Source organism: Pyxicephalus adspersus, chromosome 4, assembly GCF_032062135.1.
Source record: "Pyxicephalus adspersus chromosome 4, UCB_Pads_2.0, whole genome shotgun sequence".
Taxonomy (NCBI): Eukaryota; Metazoa; Chordata; class Amphibia; order Anura; family Pyxicephalidae; genus Pyxicephalus; species Pyxicephalus adspersus.
This window is the reverse complement of record NC_092861.1, coordinates 18,261,204-18,270,889: the sequence shown is the minus strand read 5'-3', so window position 1 is coordinate 18,270,889 and position 9,686 is coordinate 18,261,204. Positions and strand designations below refer to the sequence as shown.

The window sequence follows — 9,686 nt, the reverse complement described above, 5'->3', positions numbered from 1 at the left end:
AGACAATGTAACTCCTCTGCATGCATCAACAATGGCTGCCCAGTTCAGTTCTAATAGAGTACAAATCCAGATAGCAGGGATGCAAGATCATAAGATAATGACACCCCATGTGCCATGGCCCTGCTGAGGCTGCAGCACTGGGGGGGGGGGGGGGGGGGGGGGGGGGGGGGGGGGGGTTGGGATCTGAGTGTGCAGGGCTCATTCATCATTGGAGAGCGGGAATTTGGAGGTGCAGGGCTCATTCATCATTGGAGAGCTGGGATTTGGAGGTGCAGGGCTCATTCATCCTGGGTGAGCTTGTATCTGACGGTGCAGGAGTCATTCATCCTGGGTAAGCTAAAATCTGGAGGTGGAGGGCTCACTCATCCTGGGGGAGCTTGTATCTGGAGGTGCATGGCTCATTCATCCTGGGGAAGCTTGTATCTGGAGGTGCAGGGCCCATTAATCTTGGGTGAGCTGGGATTTGGAGGTGCAGGGCTCATATATCCTGGGTGAGCTTGTATCTGACGGTGCAGGAGTCATTCATCCTGGGTAAGCTAAAATCTGGAGGTGCAGGGCCCATTAATCTTGGATGAGCTGGGATTTGGAGGTGCAGGGCTCATTAATCCTGGGGGAGCTTGTACCTGGAGATGCATAGCTCATTCATCCTGGGGTAGCTTGTATTTGGAGGTACATGGCTCATTCATCCAGGGAGCTGGGATCTGGAGGTACAGGACTAATTCATCCTGGGTGAGCTGGGATCTGGAGGAGCAGGGCTCATTTATCCTGGTGAGCTGGGATCTGGAGGTGCATGGCTCATTCATCTTGGGTGAGTTTGTATCTGAAGGTGCATGTCTCATTTATCCTGGGTGAGCTGGGATCTGGAGGTGCATGGCTCATTCATCCTGGGTGAGCTGGGATCTGGAGGTGCATTGCTCATTCTTCCTGGGGAAGCTGAGATCTGGAGGTACATGGCTCATTCATCCTGGGTGAGCTAGGATCTGGAGGTGCAGGACTGATTCATCATGGGTGAGCTTTTATCTGGAGGTGCAGGGCTCATTCATCCCGGGGGGAGTTGGGATCTGGAGGTGCAGGGCTTATTCATCCTGGGGAAGCTGAGATCTGGAGGTGCAGGACTCATTCATCCTGGGTAAGTCAGGATCTAGGGGTGCAGGGCTCATTTTTTTTTTGCCTAAAGTGTTCCTAATCTTAATATTAAAAAAATAACACTCTCCTTTACTTCAGCAGATCCCACAATCCTTCTGGAGCTTACTTGATTGGGTCCCACGCCGGGATGAAGGAGGGTTCTGAGACGGCATGGGACCCAATCAGTGCGCATGTGTGAGATCGGCATGTTTTCCCCATTGCAGGAAAAAGCCCGGCACTATTTGAGGCACTGACAAGCATAGACCAAAATACTGGGGTCAATATAGCTCTTCTGCTTGCATCATCAGTGGCTGATGAAGATTGTTGTAGAACCAGAAGGTTTTTTTGCGGCAAAGATGTCAGCTTCAGAAGATCCAGAGCTGACAAGATCCTAGACCAGTCATTCCTGCATGGTACTTACAAAAAGTTAAGCATAATTGTCAAGTTACTGATTATGGCAAAAGCTCACCACTACCAACACAGGTTGCGTTTTCCTTTAAAGCATACCTAAACTCAGAAATTTCACTTTACATAAAAAGGTAGACTTTCATGTAAGGTAAAACGATCGAGAATGGGCTTTTGGGTGCTCCTTCTGCGCATACCAGAGCATCTTGGGCATGAGCAGAAGGAGCCTTTTCGTGAGAAGAGATACATTTGCTGATCTCACGCATGAGCAGTGAGATCGATAAGTTTTTTTTCCAACCTACGTCACTTGATCCCGCGCCTGGGTCGGGTGATGTAGGAAAAAGAACCAGAAAAAAGAGGCGAAGATGGTGGCGCCCAGTGCGCCGGCTCGAAGGTGGATTGTAAGTGTATTTATTTTTGTTTTAGACATTATTAAGTTTACTTTCCCTTTAACTCCAGTAAAAACAAAACTTCGCTAGCAAAGGGGCTATTTATGTACGCTATGCTAAATGCTTCTTTTTTGTCTAGAGGTGCTATCAAAAAGAAATCACCGCTGTCTCTTCTCCAACATTCTTTACAACGCAAAACCAAAAAAACGCCAAGGGCCCACCTACATCCGCAGCATCAGGACAGCAGAAGAAAGCGCGCACGCTGCCAATTTGTCCCCCAAAGACAAGCATTTAACTCTTGCAGGGCAGCACTATTTTTTTTTTTTTTTTGTAAAATTTAGTTTTAGTTTTTATATGTATAAAAAAAAATCTTGAACATCTGTACCGAAAATTAAAATACATAGATCTAAAAAAATGTCATTATTCAGCTTCGATTAGAGGAAAAGTAATGAGCAGGAATGGTTCAGATAGGGGAGTAGAATGCATGATCCCTATCAGGGGTGAATATAGACGGATGGGGGTAAAGGTGGGCATTGGAGGAAGGAAGGGCAGGATGAATGTGTGGAGGACACAGGCAGAGGAGGAGTGAGGTTCAGGCTGCCTCTGCTGCTGTACACCGCGCCTGCGCCCTGCGCCCTGCCTGGATTTTGTCCGGGATTCCCAGTTGTGCCGCACAGAGCGGAGCTTGTATTGCTGGCGCTGACACCGGGCGCCGTCCAGGAGGGAATTAAAGCAAGCACGGCCGGGATCACCCCCCTGACTTCTATACTTACCCCTGCTAACCCCCTCCAGGCGGCCAGTGGGGTCTCCATTGTGTTCCCATCAGGTGAATCCGCAGCGCCGTAGACTGTAAGTGTCAATCATCGTTCATGCTGCCGTATGGAATGTATATGTCACATTGCAGATCGGGGAGGGGGTGCATGGGTCCGGTGTATCCTCGGGTAATTCCCTTTATTCCCTCCCTGGTTCTCTTTAAGGGGCTTACAGTCAGGGTGTCTGTGACCGAGCCAGCGGTGCAATCTTATTTTATCACATATGTTCAGTTCTGCTGCAGTGCAAATCCGGATGGCAGGGATGCTGGATGATAATACTGCCCTGTGTGCCATGGCAGCAGTGCTGGGGGGATCTGGGGGTGCAGAGCATGGTGATCTTGGGGGAGCTGGGATCTGGGGGTGCAGGGCATGGTGATCTTGAAGGAGCTGGGATCTGGGGGTTAAAGGGCTCATTGATCTTGAAGGTGCATGGCTCCTTCATCCTAGGGGTGCAAGGCTCATTCATCCTGGGGGACCTGCGATCTGGGGGTGCTTGGCTTCTTCATCCTGGGGGTGCAGAGCTCATTCATCCTGGGGGAGCTGGGATCTGAGGGTGCAGGGCATGGTGATCTTGGGGGAGCTGGGATCTGGGCTTAAAGGGCTCATTGATCTTGAAGGTGCATGGCTCCTTCATCCTGGGGTGCAAGGCACATTCATCCTGGGGGAGCTGTGATCTGGGAGTGCATGACTCAATCATCCTGGGGAGCATATATCTGTGGTTCGTGACTCCATCATCCTGGGGGAGCTGTGATCTGGGAGTGCATGGCTCAATCATCCTGGGGAGCATATATCTGTGGTTTGTGACTCCATCATCCTGGGGGAGCTGGGATCTGGGGGTGCATAGCTCCTTCATCCTGAGGGTGCATTCATTCATGGTGAAGGAGCAGGGATCTAGGGGTGCACGGTGCTCAGTAATTTTCAGCAGAGATCTGGTAGTGCATGGCTACTTTAACCTGGGGGAGCAATGATCAGGGGGAACAGAGGTCAGTCATTTATCCAGGAAGAACAGGGTTCATTTATATTTTGGGGAGCAGTGCTTTTTTATCTTAAGAGTAGCAGGGTTCGTTTATAGTTAAGGGGTCAGGGCTCAATAATTATGGGGGAACAGATTTCATTCATATTGAGGGGAGCAGGGCTCTTTCATTACTGGGGTAGCCAAGCTCATTCATATTTGGGGAAGCAGAGCTCACCCATAGTTTGGGGAGCAGGGTTTATTGAATGGACCTGGAGTTCTGCTGTCAAACTATAGCTCCCAAATTCATGCAGCAATATTATTACTACAGCATTGAGATGATCTGCTGCCTCTGTGCTTTGCACTAGTGGAAATCTACCTGCCAAAGTCTGTATTTCACAATATGGTAAACATTCCATTAGAATAAAAAATTACAGCGCTGTCACAGTATAGTATTTCATAATGCAGGGTTGTACTGGGATATGAATGTACTGTGACACTGATGGTTTCTATAAGGTCTTTAGGCAGCTTCATCATTTGGCTTCATTGATTTGGATGTAAATGGCATCAGCAAGCTAGGAGCACATTATGCAGCAGAAGCAGCATGCAGTTGTACAGTTCTCTGGTGTACTGTTGGATCTGTATGGAATGTGCAACTGAATCATCATAGACCGGACCTGTCATGTGTGTTATAGTCGTGTCTATGCATGCACATCAGCCCAAGGTCATACTAGTATTAACCCTACACTATGCAAATAAGTCATCATAGCAAAAACAGCAATTAGTTATTTGCTTATATATATATATATATATATATATATATATTTATTTAATAAATAACTAGGTGACTTGTTTATTTATTGCAATTGTTTTTCTCCTTTTATGACATTTTTTACTCTAATCTATTGACTAAAAAATAAGCAATGGATTTATAATTATCGTCTGGACATTATAAGCTCATTTGGTAGATATTTAATATCCCAATTGGGAAAAAAAGAGCCATATGGCACCGTTGTTATTACAGAACAAGCAACGGTACACACAAACCGAATTTAATTCTGGCCTGTCATAATTTCTTGACAACATCCTGAAATCCAGCCGTCCTGCTTAATTTCTCTATTTGTATTCTATCCCTATTTTTATTTAGCGATGTGCTTTTTGAAGGATTTACGTCTCATTCGATGAAATCCATAAATCGGTGCAATCTGGTTACCCTGTAAATCATGTAGGCTGAAATAGTTCTGCAGCTTCAATCACATTAGTGCCTTGTGTGTGTTTATCTGGGTCCACAGAGACTAGATAGTGATCTTCTGTTGTCTTAGAAGGAAAATGTGGTGAGTAAATGACCTCTGGACCATTTTAAGGTTATTTTACTAGAAAGACCTTGCTGTTTTGCCTGTGAAGATTGAGCTACATGTAGGCACGCTTAATTGTGTAAGCTCATTGGTGCCCCCGTCCCCCCACCCTCTGCAGGTTGGCTAGCGCTGCAGTATACCCCCACTCTTCTATGCAGTCAGATGTACATTATAGAATCCTTGTTCAATCCCCTGTGTTTTAGAAATAATGCTACTCATTTCTTAGAACTGGAGCTGGAACCCCCAAGCATCTGATTTATTGCCGTCCCGATTGTTTGCAAAATTTGCTCAGTGAAAAAAAAATACTGAAGTTACTGCATCATAATCATGGATATTAAATGGGAAATTAGACAATGCAGGGACTCTGCAGAGAATGTATGTAGCCATCTATCCAGTATTGGCTTCATTTTCTAGTTATTAAGGCAGGAAACAATGTTACAATATTTGTTATTTTAACATAGGAAATAAGCTGAATTATTGTGCATTGGCATGCATATAAAAATATTTGGAGCATGAAGATATACGCCTACAGAATAGATTGCAAATATCTATAAAAAGACTAATCTGTAATTACAGGGTCCTCTTTTTTTCATTACGATCATTGTTTCCCATGAAGATCATGATGTCCCCCCCATCTGCAATCACCAGATAATTAAAAACTGAAGTCATGGAGTCTGCACGAAACTTATATATACATTGCTGATAATTAACATAAGTTTCTGGTTCAGCTCAATGACCCAGTCAATGACCCAGCAGACACTCACCCCATTCCTTGCAGTGAATATATACACATATATATATATATAAATAATATTATATTAATGATTTTATTAGCAGATTATTTATTTTGCAGACCCAGGAAAGGGGGAGAATCGGAGGCTGGGTGCCTATGGGCTATAGACATAGAGCAATGGCCAGTTCTCCCTTTCATTGCAGCAATACTTGGAGCCATTTCCAGCCTCCAGGTATGTTTAAGAATTCAAGGCAAAAATAGCATCCACCTTTACTAATCAAAAGACTACTCTTGGCATGAAAACTGATGCAAGTCAAGCTTCATATCGTATTTATACCTTCATTTCCTTTTTTCCTTCTAGCCTGTGATGTGTGATAACGTAGTAGACTTTATCCGCAGTGTGTAAAATGTAGGATTAGAAGACATAGTGTTGCCTGTTTAAGGAAAACAAATAAAGGTTCTGCTTTTAGCATCATGTGGGCTGGTGTATACTGATGGATTTATGAAGTAGATGACAACCCAAAAACTGCAGATGAGCCTCCATACCCTCTCATTGTAAAGGAAACCAATGAGACCAGTTGAACAGATTTTTGCCATTGGTGGTTTTTAGGTTGTTTTGAAGCAAAGTGGTTAATTTAGAGTTTCAGGGCTCTCTGTAACCTTTTGTATTTGGCTTTTCTGTCACTTACTTGCAAAAAATTTGCATGGGAATGCCTATTAAATGCTTTCAGAACAAGCTAATCATTTGATTAGCAGTTTAAGGTGTCTTGGGGGCGTTTGGGCGACCAAGAAATGGCCCATTGCAGAACATGATGGAGCACAGGTGGAAAAAGGGGGGACTACATAAAAAATAGTTTTTAACATATCTTAAATTCTCCTTTTCCTGTACAATTTCTTTAAAAGTAGTCGATGAGTGCACCAATAGTGAAACGCCTCTGGAAGATCTAAAACGCTGCTAAAACGAAATCAAACATTTAGTTATTGGTTGGTTTTAGACACCTAGAAAATAGTATCCACAACACAACTCTATTGTCCATATGAACCAACCATAACGGTGAGCAAACTGGTCTAATAGAAGGCAGAATATTGTGTGAAAATGTAACAAATCTTCAATGAAATCCTATTGATGTTTTTGTTTTATGCACCATACATAAAACTTCATTCTTTGCAATGGAACATGGAGTAATGTTCCCTACTGGTTTTGAAACCCTGAACAATGTTGTGCCTTTGCCCACCCCCTCCACCACCGCATTCTGATCAACAGCACAGCTTTCATTGTCAGAAGGGGGAGGAAATTAGTATTGTATACAAGGGAGATTATTTTTTCTTCTAATTTAGATTTACTTAGTTTACACATGCATTGACCACAGACTAATCTTACTTTTTTCATATATATGGCCCCCACATATAGCACAATCATATTTAACAAGTAGGTAAAGTATGCACTAAACCTTATCAACCTTCAGCCTGCATTATTTCTGTTCATGTGTACAGCAATATTGGTTGATATGGACAACTGCATTAGAGACATTTGTACCAACTTGATAAATAAAGCCTTGTCTCTCGGATGTGCTCACAATCTAATACACCTACCATATGTCCAATGTTTCTAAGGGCAATTTTTGGGGTAGGCCACTTAACCTACCAGTATGTTTTTGGCCCAATAGCTTAAGTTCAAACAAGCGTGCTGACGTAGGGCAGTTTCCATTATTACACAGCATGCTGCAACACGTTATAATGATGACATGCTGAGGCACAAAACAATTATAGGAAAGTTGAAAATAAAATCAAGCACTGCAGTGCTTTTTAATAATGCATTAAAATGCTCATTCACAATGCACACCTGCTTACAAAACATTTTCTTGAACATTTTTCCTTCTTTTTCCAAGGGAGCTTTGTGTTACATTACAGGTGGTTATTCAAATCTAGGGATCTCTGTTGCATACCTGGAAATGTATGCAGCGCCACTAAGACTCTCTGAAGGGAAACTGATCATGCCTAGATCCTGTTCTATATATACTCTTATGCAGCCCTTCCCAACCTTTTTAACCCCATTTCAGATTAGTGGTAGGGAACCTCTACTAAATTTTTTTAAAGGGTCAATGAAGAAAAAAGCAATTTAAATCCTCCTGTAAAGTGGTGGCCATAATACCACTACAACTAAAATCATTAGAGTCATGCATCTGGCTCTATCAATGGTGTTGGCCCCAGAACTATGTAGGCATCATCAAATGGGAAGTAAATCAGCCGCAGAGGAACCCCCAGCAACTGTGACCTGACATGATCTGTGACCCCCTAGGTGGATTTTACCTTCCTGTCCTGTGACTGCAGAACAAGAAATAATGGCAGTGATCTCATTAGGAAAAGAATACACAGTTTATAATAATCTGACTGAGGTTCTAATCCTGTAGCACCCTGTAACAAAAGTAATTTCTCAACAGTCAGTGATGAGAATTCCCATCACTTCACATGCCCTTATCTACACCCTTAATCAATAATGAAATTTAATTTATACCAACAATATAAACAAACAGTGCACAGTGGAGTAACATGGGGCTTATATGATGCACTAAATACAATGTAAGGGTTTGATAATGGTATATATAGGTCAAAGCATAAAAATAAAAGTATTCTTCTGCTACCGGTAATGACAGGCCTATAGATGTTTAAAATATAGTGATATAATTGTTTGATTTCACGATACATAAATGGTCATCCTGACAATGCATGGGCCCCAAATGGACAATCATGCACAACTAGTCGACTGTTATAATATACAGGAAGCAGACTGTTTTTATTTACAATATCCATGGCAGTAAATATTACAATATGCAGTCATGCCAAGAAATGCACAAATGTAACAAATGTGAATATTTGGTCAACAAACAGGTTTTATGGGAGCAAAGAGACATTAGTGATAATATGTATTCAATAAATTGGCACTCGTGGTAATATGAAGACAAGAAACCAGTTTTTCAATTAGGCAACAATGAACAAACAACAATCAGGTGTGTGTGTTTGGTCCAAAGAACCAATCAACAGAGAAGTCTCTCCTATGACCCCTCGTGCACATTGAAAATAACCAAATACAACCCATAAATGGAAACATCAAAAAAACAAACAATGGCCCCCTTACTGTCACAAGTAGAGAGATTCTATCCCAAAAGATAGCTAACAAATATTTTTCGCCTGGGAAGCCAGGAAAGCAGAGAGGATTGACATTGCAGCAAAACCAGCCAGATATGTGCATCTTCCAAGCAACTATCCGTCACCTGAAATACCAAAACAGGACGTCCTGCATTTCATCGAATTGTTCCCTTCCATTGGCATGACTATTAGGATTGACAAGAAATAAAGACCCAATTCATAAAGACTTTACAGGCAACATTAAAAACAGTAATGGGGGGGGGGGGGGCAACCCAAATACGGGCTCTTTAACAGTCAACCCAAATACGGGCTCTGTAACAGTCAACCCAGATACGGGCTCTATGACAGTCAAGGATACAGACAGCAACTTAATTTAATTTATTATGATGCACAGTAATAACAGAATGGTCTATGGACTACCTCTGAGAAGCGGTACCCCAAGCAACCCAGACTCCCCCATTATGTTCAAATACCTCACCTCAGCAAGTAAATGCAATAGTTTATAGATCCCATCTGAATCTAATACTCTTGAACTTTAAAATTGCTGAGAATAAACCATTTCTGGTCTATTTTAATGTCTAAATTACATTCTTTTAAAAGATGATCAGTATTGAAATTTTGTGCAGAGAGCTATTGTATTCTAAAATAATGTGACAGTGTGACAATGGCAGGGGAAGTAAATTTACAGTATCTTTAATAGACGGCACTTTTTATATTTTGGCATTAAAAATTCCCAGTAGAAATGTTACATCTATGTAATGTAAATTC

General features: G+C 42.5%; 1 protein-coding gene across 1 annotated transcript in view; it reads left to right on the top strand.

Annotated features, from left to right (window-relative positions):
- The first annotated feature begins 2,550 nt into the window (after positions 1 to 2,550).
- Positions 2,551 to 9,686, top strand: part of VSNL1 (visinin like 1) — a 93,195-nt gene continuing 86,059 nt past the window's right edge. Inside the window, exon 1 of the mRNA XM_072407507.1 lies at positions 2,551 to 2,768. The gene's annotated coding sequence lies outside the window, so the exon portion shown is untranslated. The remainder of the gene's footprint in view (positions 2,769 to 9,686) is intronic.